The following is a 12,249-nucleotide window of genomic DNA, read 5'->3' as shown; positions in this document are numbered from 1 at the left end:
CTGTTTATGTCAAGAGTTAGCTTCATGGCATACTACTCCTTCTACACCCTTTCTACTACGGACCTTACTCTTTCCTGTCCTCCTCCCCTCCCTCCTCTCTCATTTCCTCATGTGAAAGGGGCAGAGTGACTCAGTCCCACCCACAGAGCAGCATTACCTGTGATGTAACATCTCTCTCCCTCTGCAACAAAAAGAAAGAGTGAGAAGAAAACAATCAAAGACAAATGAATTCACGCCTGCACAATGAGTCTCCATGTCTTAAATGAATCACCTGTGCCCACTCATGTCCCCATGTGCAGCAAGGATTAACTTGACTTCACACATCTAATTCATGGGAGTCTGAGGGCAGTTATTTTATAGGAAAGTTGTCTGTCACTCTCATACCTTATCCTAGTTCACCACAATTTTCACTGGTTACTTTCAGCCTCCTTTGTGCCATACTTCAAAGAGGTGCTGTTTGTTCTTTTGATTGTATCACAGCATATGATGTATCTGCTGTAACACTCTGATTGTATTCTGATTGTACTCCCAGGCATGGCCAGTAAGGGAGGGAAAAGGAAGAGGGAAAGTAAACAGAGAGAGAGAAGAGAAGGAGAAAGAGAGAGAAAAAACATGGTTGGAAAGAGAGCAAGTGTGCGAAGAGACTGAGAGAGCTGGTTGGTTTGTAAATGTTCGCCAAGGCTGTTTTTGGGTCTCTAATCTCACCATGATCCCCACATCCCAACAGATGTTTGAATCTTTGAAAGCTCTCTAGTCCCAAGAAGATCAGTTCATCACACAGTGCTTCCTGCTTTTAATTAAGTAGATGTCTCCATCTTGTTTCCCGTCTGCCTGTGTCTTGCCTTAAACCCTCCTCTACTTTGTGTTTCTGTGCCCCTCAGCCACCCTGCTCCCATCTTTGTTCCTCCATCCTTCTGTCCATTTTCCTTCTGGCAAGTTCTGTACTACCAAATAGGTTAAAGGGTGACCTCTTTGGGAGGGATACACATCAGTGCCATATAAGTATGAGCGAGGAACCACAGCATACACAGATTTTTTTATTTAGGGCATGATAGGGTGCCTCACTTCATTTTGACTTTCCAATGAAGTACCCATACCATTTAAAAAGAACATGGGCCTGGTAGGTGGGTACTACAAAGGATAATTTAATGAATCCTTCACTGAGAAGGAGCACATCTTACTCCTGCCAGGGAAGAGGTGAAGTGAATAGCAACACTTCCATACATCTGGCTATGCTTTGAGAGTTGTGTGTTTCTGTTTGAAAACCAATGAATAAATTATATAAAGAAACAATTCAATAAATCACCGCACAGGCATGATTCTCCCTATTCTGCTCTGCACCCGATTTGCCTACAGATCCTATGTGCCATAGGCATCAACCTCCACTTGCAGCTGCATGGGCCGAGGTATGAAGCTATTTACAAACATGGTGTGAGCAGTGTGTGTATAGCTGGCCAGCATTTCTTTAAGAGCTCTGTAGTCTGAAAATTCACAGCTGATTTCAGAGGATGAGTAAATAGCAGAACCAGCATACTCATGGGGGACTGTTTCAAAGCAAGGGAGGTAGTTATGAATTCCACAATGAGAACATCCCAAAGTAGATCATCGTGGCTGTGCCTCTCTGCAATTGAAATGATCTTAAAAATATCACATGTCAAATCCCAAAAACAGAGGTCTGTAACTCAAGGGAAGCTCCTGCAGAAACTTAGACGTGTACCCTGGGGGATCCTGAACCATTTGGCGTTAGATTTACAGGCTCTTATTTTTCAGGGCCCTTGTCTTTTGGATCAAACCTTAAAAGTGTATTGTTGATCCTCCACTTGTTCCTACAATTGTCTTTGCAAGTCTAAAGCGTTCCCACCAGTTCACTGAGGTGAAATATGTGCCCTACAGTCTTTAATCTGCAGACTTACTCTAGAAGAATGCTTATCATATGGTAGCAGGGTGCTAATAATATCCTCCTTCCTGAATAGTTGCAGTATTAATGGTGATCTGTATGGAAATTTATGAGAATCTCTGCATTTTGTCAATTCCTTTGTATGATGCTTCATCATGTCCTACCATGTTTCTTAAATTTGCTTAATAGCTTGCTCAAGGCTCATAAATTTTATTAGATGGTTTTAGATTGCATATTTTAATTTGTACTTGAGATTAAATCTAGCTGCTCCCCCATTAGTTATGTTGATAAGGAGAAATAGAAGGAGAATGGGAAAGCTGGTCAGTATTCTCAACAGATTTTGCTGTTTTTGACAAAACTGTTGATAGTCACCTTTTCTGAGATGTTTTATAACTACACCCAAACTGGGATTACTGGTGCAAGAAATCTCTTTGCTGCCTGCGGATCACCTACAAGGATGACATCTTACTGGACCACACCCTCTGCTCCTTCTTGTGGTTGCAAAATCAGACGTAGTCCAAACAATGGATGTCAGAGAGAAATAGTCCCTCATTTAATTTGGCCATTCAATTCTAATACGTGCAGTAATTTATCTTACGGTACTTATCAAAATTATGAATATTGCAATAAAAACTGCATCCATGGATACATTTCGGCAGGTCAAGCCTGCTAATATTTATCGGTCAAGAATGCCTAGTGTATTACAGAGAAGCGGTTTTTGGTGAGGTAAACATCAAACTCTGCATATTATTCCCCATTATTGAGAAAAAGCTCCTAATTGGGTAGAATTGCACCCAATGGATTCTGACGCAGTGTAATCAGATGTATTTGTTATTATGAATATTTTTCCAGTTACTGGCCTACTCATAATGAGGTGCTAAGTAGAGCAAGAGCCCAAATCCACATCAAACGTTGGATTTTTTAAGTATTCCTCCCAGGCTGTACCTGGCCCTTGAAACGGCTAACCTTAGCTCTGAGATGATCATCATAGCAAAGAAAGTGCAAAGACAGAAAAGAAGTGAACCCTTGTCCCTCTCCCTCTTTAGGATGTCATTCAGTTTTGACCTGCTCAATCTGGGCCCTTGCAAGGCATGCATTGAATTTTAGCATGCAGCAGGGGTTGTTTCCTCTTCAACAGAAAGTAAGCGGTGCAACTGCTTCAGCATTGTCTAGTAACTCGGTAATCCATGATCCTGTACTCCATTTTGACTCAACAGTCCATGCTTCCTTTATTAGACAGTCCCCTTTTTGAATGGATTTACTGATAACGCATGGACCCAACACTTATATGCAGAAAGCTCACAAAAACAATCCTTAGAGGCACATTGATTTTTCCTATTTGTGCTGCAAAATGAAGCACACGTGGAAGGAGGAAGCAAAGAGGATAATTAAGGATATTTCTCCTTGTTACGCCTCTGTTGGGTAGATGCACCATTTTGGTGCAAACCCATTTATACAAGTGTTAGTGAATCTGGGACGGTCAAAATTCATGGGTGGATGCATGGGAATGTCCATGCTCCACCTATGTAACTCCCACCCGACACAAAGTAATGCAAGGCAGCATTGCGTTGCGTTGCGTTACTTTCTATTTACTAAATCACGCAAAACTGGCAAAGTGTCTGTGCGTGCCTGTTAAGGACTTTTGTTGCCTTGAAACGACTTGTGTCATGCAGGGGCAGTGCAAGTCTTTGGTAAATCTACCCCTTGATCTGTGGCACAGCCTGGGCACAATTTGTAGTCGAACTAGTCTTGTGTGACTTTTGTATGTGAGATTTAGCCACGAGGACGGATTTCTCGCAGGCAAGTGGAATAAATGTGGTCTGCATCTCTGCTAGAAGAGTATTGAAAACAACAAAAATGACTGAACCTTCTGAATAACAAAAATACAACAAGACAACTCCACCTTACTTATATACAGTCACCTGTTTGAGACTGATGTTTGTATGTTCATTTTAAGTGGCATTGTGAAGGTTATTTGAGAAACTGAAAACTTCGTGAATTTGGTGATTTTATAAAACAGTATAGGGTAAACCAGTCACAGAAATGTTCTTTTTGTGAGAGAAAATCGAAAAATATAACAAATACAGACATGATACAGCAATATCTGTGAAGCGTGTATTATTAGCATTGGCAGTTTTCTCAAAATAAACTTGTCAATCGATTTTTTGTCTGAGAAATTTAAGATGGTTGTACTTCAGAGATGGGACATGTTTGAATCCTTTCTCCCCAGTTGTACTCAGCTGAACCTATTTCTGCAGGCAGCTATTAACTCTCTTCATGTGGTCGCCCCTCAGTCTAGGTGTGATGTAGATTTTTGAAATAATTAACCACTAAGGAATGAACATTTCATAACAGTTTTTCCTCTTAGAATAGCACCTCGTATCGAGCAAAGGTTCATTACTAGCAGATACAATTTGCAATGATTTCCTTGCGTGCCATAAAATATTATACACTGCATTTATAAGTTGCATTTGTGACAGAAATAGGCAAAAAATCATGCTTTAAAAATATATGTTTTTTCGGTTATTCTTTAATTGCACCACTCAAACTTTTCCATCAGGTTTCACATGCAGCACAAATGTCGTTTACCCTCTTTTGTCTCCTTTTTCTTGTATGCTTTTTTATCTCACCCCATCCCTATTCCAGTCTGTATCTCTTTTTCATTCTCTCGCACACACATTCACACAGATTGATGCATTTTCAGGTATATACTTATGCACAGTGATTGCACACACGTACTTACACACCCATACAGAGATACATCTAGGCCACGTGCAGGCCCACAATCATTTACCCATGCGCACGTGCACACACAAAAATGCATACACAGATGCCTACACTTTCAGGTACAAAAGAGCATAGAGACACTCATAAAAAGATGCACGCACTGCACTTGCTCGCACAACTCATGCATCCATAACTACAGATAAACACTCTCACTTTCTCTCCTCCCCTCCCACTCTTTCTCCCACATGCACTTTCTCCCTCTCACTTATCTTTACTTCAAGGTGTCAGCTTGGCTTATTTTAGATTACATACATCCAATGCCATAAATTCTATTTTTAACTCATGCATCCATAATAACTACAGATAAACACTCTCACTTTCTCCCCTCCCCTCCTACTCTTTCTCCCTCATACACTTTCACCCTCTCACTTATCTTTACTTCAAGGTGTCAGCTTGACTTATTTTCGATTACATACATCCAATGCCATAAATTCTATTTTTAACTCATGCATCCATAACAACAGCTAAACACTCTCACTTTCTCCCCTCCCCTCCTACTCTTTCTACCTCATACACTTTCACCCTCTCACTTATCTTTACTTCAAAGTGTCAGCTTGGTTTATTTTAGATTACATACATCCAATGCCATAAATTCTAGTTTTAACTCATGCATCCATAACTACAGATAAACACTCTCACTTTCTCTCCTCCCCTCCCACTATTTCTCCCTCATACACTTTCACCCTCTCACTTATCTTTACTTCAAGGTGTCAGCTTGGCTTATTTTAGATTACATATATCCAATGCCATAAATTCTATTTTTAAAATGAGATCGAATATACCGAAGCTCCTATGTATAAATACTGTGAATAAAGCAATCCTACAGGAGCCAGCTTGGGTGTTTCCATTGAGGCCTCTAGGGACTCAAGAAAAGCAAACGGATCAATAGTTGCTAATGAAGCAGCCTACCTGTTTTTGGTGCCAGCGAGGGAAACCTTTATTTCTGTGCAGAAGTCTCCTACTGTTTGTATTCGACTGCAGGCTCTACGGCTACTGTAACCACAATGCTCTGCTCGTCTAGAATATAACCTTGCGTTTGCGCTTCCCCGCACCAATCACATCTCACCCGCTTGTGAATGACTTCATTTGCTCACCAGGTAAACACACTAATCTCCCACAACGCCACCTCTGAGGGAGATATAATTGACCTTCTGGGCTTTAAATTATTACGCTGGCTTCAGTTAAACTATCACTTGCTCAGAATTAAGGGCATGGATTACATGAGCTCCAGGTAATTGATTGTTTCTTTTTGAATTACATACCTCAGTGAAAATGACTGGGTTTACGTTCCATCATGATAAGGCTAGCCATTGGCTTTATTGTGGCGTTTTTCATTAAACGAATGTATGCACGCAGGGGCCTAGCTGTAACTTTTGCAGCGGGAACAGTGGAATCGGGTCCCGCGCTGCGATGGAACTACACCCAATTATGGCTGTGTTTTGCTACAAGAATGAATAGAGTGCCCCAGTTTTATTGGTTGGATCAGAGGCCCACCTTCCTTTGGTAGGCAACTGTATACCTTGCTGGTAACACTGCACATTAACGTCTAGGCAAGGAAAGCAACTCTGGGATACGTCGAACTGCACGAGATATTTCATGATGGATAAATTACCTTTCACGATTGAAGTGTTAACATCCAGTTGTTACAAATAAAGTTTTATGAACCAAAATGAAAAAAAATAGTTTTATATGTTCTACATGCAAGGCGCATGCTAAAATGAGTATGCCATGCAAAATAGATGTGGTCCAATAAACGTTTATTTGGAACTAGTTTATTTCAAACCGCAAATTCGTGTATTTATTACTGAAGTGCAAAAGCCATATTCCTGTTATGAATAGGGTGCAGCTCTAACAACATGAGAAGCAATGCTTATTTTCTCACAGATTCCATTTTACTACCAGAGTTTCTGAAGAAATCAATTGAGGACCTGGGAAATGTGAGGACCTGGGAAATGTGATTCTACCTCGGCATGGATTGAACCCCTTGTTCTTTGGCTGACAGGATTGAATAGAAAAGCAGACTGCCACAAACCATACATGCGGATTAGTTGAGTATAACACTCCATTACCTCCTCGTTAGTCTTCCTCGCCACATGACTAACAAAGTGAGCTTCAGCTCCACACCACAAAAAGACTATACTCGGAGTAATGAAGATTACCGGTAAGTAATCGGGGCATTTATTACTATCGATGAGGGAGGGAAGGGGCATTGTACCCCCTCGAGGCTGTGCCTCCCATGAATTCGTGCCCTCTCCCCACACTCAACAATGGTAATAAATAGTATTTTAAGCTGTATACATCTGCACTTATATTACTTATTTGCTTCCTACTGAGCATTAACAAGAAAATACATACATTAATGTATGACCATTTAAGGTGACAGTGTTATATACAAGAAAAAAGGTGAAGGGAGGGCTATACTATGTTATGTATGTTAAGTTACGTCATGTTAGGTGTATTTGTAGAGCACACGCCTCAGCCGTGAAGGTATACTGGAGCTGGAAGCAGCTGCTCAGCCAGCCATGGCTGGGCTTTGTCTAGGTGAGGAGTCGGGTCATTAGTTTTTTTTGCGAAATTCAAGCACTGAGGAGGCGGCTCTGACGTGAAGGGGCAGGTTGTTCTAGGCTTCGGTGAGCGTGGTAGGAAAAGGCAAAACCACTGTGTCTCGTTACATGTGGGGGATGTGTGGTGATAGGAGTCTGCCTGAGCGAAGATGTCTGGTAGGTGTGTGGATGTTGATGCGTTATTGAGGTCAGTGGGGCCAATGTTGTCCAGAGGTATGTGTGTGATTTTGAAGAGTGTGTTTGTGGACAGGGAGCCAGTGGAGGTCTTTGAGGTGCGGAGTGATGTGAGTGCAGTTAGGTAGTCTGTGCGTGAGTCTGACTGCGAATTTTGTTTGTTCTGGAGTCTTCTGATTAGCTGTGTGTTCATCCCGACGTAGAGTTCATTGGAATAGACCAGCATGCTGGTGAGGAGGGCTTGAGTGGCGGATCTGAGTATGTTAATCGGAAATACTTGAAGATCTTTTTGAGCCTATTGTGTGCAAGCACGAGACTGCGTTGACTTGGTTGGTTACAGCGAGCTCATTGTTGACTAGTGCCCGCGAGGTTCCTTGCCTGGGTGGCCTGGCTGGGTGTTGGTCTGAGTTCTGCAGGCCACTAGATAGAATTCCATAGTGTAGTATCTTTGCCAAAGAGTGAGGTAGAGGGAAGGTATTAATTGATAATCAGCGGGAGATATTATAAGTGCAAAAACTCCTGTTCTTTATATTATTTTAACATTCTGACCTCAGAGCACATCTGTAATAAGACAATGATGTCATTATTCACTTCTCAGAAGTTATAACAAGCAAGTAGTGGTGACGGAAACATGCTGCCACATACTATTTGATGACTGCTCTCCCCTTCCCCTGCAGAAGAGGGCGCCCTGTAGCAGCAGCAAACACTTCTCACTCAAAGGCAATGCCACGCTGGAAAGTGCATGAGGCCTGCCAGCACTACCCTTTTTTTGCCTCTCACAATGTCTCTCACACAGATGAGAAACTGTGCCAGGCCTGTCGAGTTTGGGCCATGCTGCTTTCGTTTCTTCATTATTTTAGTGGTAGTGCCCCCTCATCATAAAGCTTTCCCTTGAGACCAGTGCCTGCTCTGACCCTGGCTTTCACACCATTCTCGAACATCAGGTCTGCTTTTTTATATTCAAGATAATTAAACTACAAGTCCCAGTAACCAAAAGATTTTTTTTTGCTAACTTTCTTAAGATTCATATCTTGGTACAAATAGGATACAGCAATGCCCGCCTTTTGGTAATCTGTAGTGAATGGGATAGAAGGGAAGGCTCAGGGCCTAATTACAATGTTGGTCGGAAAGCCTCCGACCGCTGATCAGAGTCTTTGTGACCGAAGTGGTAGGTTTAAACTCCAACCACCTCATTAGTATGACAGCGGTCAGAGTTTAAATTAGTGGTGTAATCCCACTCAGTTCCAGAGGGCTCAAGGAGCCCGTCGATCAGTCAGAACTGCACCATAATCCCTTAAGGATCGCGTTTCCGCCGTCGAGATTATGATGTCGGTTTCCGACAGCCAATCCATGTTGGCATTTCCGACATGGATTGGCTGTTGGAAACCGACTTTGGGGGCCCCTAGCAGGGCTTCTTTCCCCCCACATACCTGCACTGTGTGCCTGCCTCATGGTGCAGGCATGAGTACAAACTTTAATTTTTCAATGGGAGCTAATGCTGCGGGTGGTTTCAGCCTGCTGCACAAGCTCCCATTGAAAAATGGAAGTGTGCGACCGCACCATGTGCAGTCGTATCCTAATGGGGTTGTCGGAACCGCCAATCTAAGGTCGGGCGGTTCCTTCCCCGAAATGGTGTTGACGGGAGCCAACTCCAATCAACATTGTAATTAGGCCCTAAGTTGTTATTAGAGGGAGTTTGGCACTGTGGATGACCAGTTTTGAGTCAGATTTGGATTTGTCTCCAGCAGGAGGAGTTACGCTACAACAAAGTATGGGCTCACTAAAAACAGACCCTACACAACACAATACTTTGATTTACAGAAGCAAATAAAAATGCATGGACATCAGAAAAGAGGAAAGACATTATTAGAGTGGTGCAGCATTTCGTATCTGCACTTAAAACTGGGCATGATTCTGTTAAAGACAAGCACTTCTCTAAAAACAGGTAATAAATAAATGTGGGGATGTCACCGTACATAAAGCAGTGCTTGTAAGTAAGGTGGATTTGTAGAGTGCTGCTTGTCTCCCATGAGGGTATCCAGGTGCTGAGTAAATGAGTGTAGCCGTGGGGTGAGGCTGGGCCTGAATACTGGCAGTCTTAATGGTCACGCAAGAACACTAATTGAAAAGCCAGGTCTTTAGCCTCTTGTGGAATTTAAGAAGTGAGGAGGAGGCCTTCATGTATGGGGGAAAGTCGGTCCAGAATTTAGGGGCTTGGTAGTAGAATGACTGACCTCCCATTCTGCCTTTGTGGATGCGGTGTATGTGTGTGTGTGAGTGAGAGTGATCCTAAGTGAAGTAGTCTGGTGGGTTGGTGGAAATGAAGCAGGTGATTGAGGTATGCAGGTCTCGTGTTGTGTAGTGACTTGAATGAGTGTGTGAGAAGCTCAAACTGACAGCGCTTCTGGGTGGGGAGCCAGTGGAGTTCTCTGAGGAGTGGTGTGGTGTTGGTTTGGATTGGGAGATTGAGGACGAGTCTGGCGGTGGCATTTTCGATGGTTTCAAGTCTGTGAAGGAGATGATTGGGATGCAGGCATAGAGTGCGTTGCCGTAGTCCAATATGCTAGTGATTAGTGCCTGGTGTTAGTATGTCTGGCATCCAGTTGGAGCAAATTGAAGACTTGGTGTAACATACCAAGGATGTGGCAGCATGAGGAGGTGACAGTGTTGACCTGGGGCTTCCAGATAAGGCTGGTGTCCAGGATGAGGTAGAGTTTCCTAGGATGTTTGCTTGGGGTGAGTGTGGGTCCAAGATCGGTGCGCCACCAGGTGGAATCCCAAAGTGAGCTCTTATTCCTGAAGATAAGTATTCTGTTTTTGTCTGTGTTGAGCTTGAGGAAGTTTTCTTTCATTTATTTGGCCACGCTGGTCATGCAGTGTTTGACGTTTGTCGTGGTGATGACAGTATCATCTGAAAGGGAAAAAATGAGCTGGGTGTTGCGGCATAGGAGATTGCGTTGATTCCATGGGATCTGATGATCTTTGCCAGAGCAGTCATGTATATTTCGAAAACTGTGGGGCTGATAATCCCTGTGGGACTCTGCAGATGGGTTCCTTGGGTTCTGATGTGAAGGGCGGGAGCCTGGCTCACTGCATTTTTCCTGAGACGAAGCACACTATTCATTTGAGTGCTGGTCCTTGTATTGCCACTGTGTGTAGTCTGGTGATGTGAGAGATGGTGTAAAAAGTGGTGGATAGTCTAAAGGATGATGAGGGTGGTGGTCTTTCCACAGTTGAGGATGGTGTGTATGTTGTCTATGGCAGTGACGAGGTCTATATCTGTGCTTAGGTTGCTTCAGAATTCTGATTGTGACTCATCAAGGATTTTGTGGAATTCTAGGTGGTCAGAGAATTGTCTGCTGGTCGTCTTTTTGATGACTTTGGCTGAGAAGGGAAGCAGTGAGATGAGTCATAGGTGCTGAGTACTTCAATGGTAACTGAGTTTTTGAGGAAGGTGTTGACCTCTACGTGTTCCCGCTGTTTGGGAAGGTGGCTGTCTTGAGGAAGATGTTGATGATGTAAGTGAGTGCATCGCTGATCGTGGCTCTTCCCAGGTTGCAGATATGGTGAGGGCAGGGGTTTGTGAATTTCCGTGGACTGTGTTCATTATTGCTGCAGTGTCCTCGATGGATAGAGGTTTCTATGATGTCAGTTGGAAGTCCTTAGTTGGTGAGGTTAGCAGGCTTGGGAGGCCTATGGGAGTGGCTGGATTTTGAAGTTGCTTTAGATCTTGGTGCTTTTTTCATGAAAAAAGTCATAGACGTTGTTACAGAGTTCCAAACCGGGCAAAACCGAGGTGATAAGCTTTGGTAATAACCACAATCTCTGGTCCCCAGCATGGTGGCCAAGTGAGATGGGGCTCTTACCTGTACCCGCACGCTCTGTAAAAAATCTGGGTGTGATGGTGGATAACACCCTCTCTTTCGGGGATCAGGTTAGTAAAGTGGTTTCCACTTGCTTTTTTATCCTTAAGACTCTGAAAAAAATTAAACCCCTTCTGGAGGAAGATAGTTTTAGAACGGTAGTCACTACATTAATTTTATCCTGTCTAGACTACTGCAACAGTCTTTATTTGTCAATAAACAATAAACATCTTAACAGACTCCAGATGGCTCAAAACGCGGCAGCAAGACTGCTTACTGGCACGCCAAGATCGGTATCAATTAAGAAAGGGATTACCCATCTTCATTGGCTCCCAATCAAAAAAAGAGCCCAATTTAAGGCTCTTTGCACGGTTTTCAGAGCCCTTCAGGGAACAGGACCCAAAGATCTGAGAGAACGGATCCACTGGTATATCCCCAGGAGAACTTTGCGGTCATCGGAAGCCAAAATGGCAGCAGTTCCAAGGGCAAATAAGGCCAGCTGGGGTGGCAAGAGCATTGTGCTCAGAGCTACCTCCGCCTGGAATAAACTTCCATTTTACTTAAGGTCTGCTACGGAACTCACTACTTTCAGACGAAATTTGAAGACTTGGTTGTTCCCAGACTAATTATCCGGTCACATTCGGGAGGGTGGACTTTCTTTCAGGGAAACAGTGTGCAGCGCTAGGACACCCTCGGGTAACAGTGCGCTTTATAAACTTGTATAACATAACATAACATAAACACCACTGGCTTTGAGAAGGCAAAATGAGAGGGATTCTGAAGGAATACTCATCCTTTAATAACTAGTTGCCTGATTAAGATGACGGTGGGACTACCACCGACAGCCCATCAGTGGCGATCCCACGACAATCGTAATACTGATTACCGCCCGACACATTAAGATGGCGGGCAGATGGTTGACAGTCGGAGAGACCAACCGCCACACATCAGGTCTGTCAGAGGG

General features: G+C 43.3%; 1 protein-coding gene across 1 annotated transcript in view; it reads right to left on the bottom strand.

Annotated features, from left to right (window-relative positions):
• LOC146866309 (uncharacterized) overlaps nt 1-5,667 on the bottom strand; it is an 88,072-nt gene extending 82,405 nt beyond the window's left edge. The window contains exon 1 of the mRNA XM_085640843.1: nt 5,594-5,667. The gene's annotated coding sequence lies outside the window, so the exon portion shown is untranslated. The remainder of the gene's footprint in view (nt 1-5,593) is intronic.
• Between the last annotated feature and the right edge of the window lie 6,582 nt (nt 5,668-12,249).

This window comes from Triturus cristatus, chromosome 2_1 (genome assembly GCF_964204655.1).
Source record: "Triturus cristatus chromosome 2_1, aTriCri1.1, whole genome shotgun sequence".
NCBI lineage: Eukaryota > Metazoa > Chordata > Amphibia > Caudata > Salamandridae > Triturus > Triturus cristatus.
Note: the sequence above shows the minus strand (reverse complement) of the source record. Positions and strands in the feature narration are given on the sequence as shown.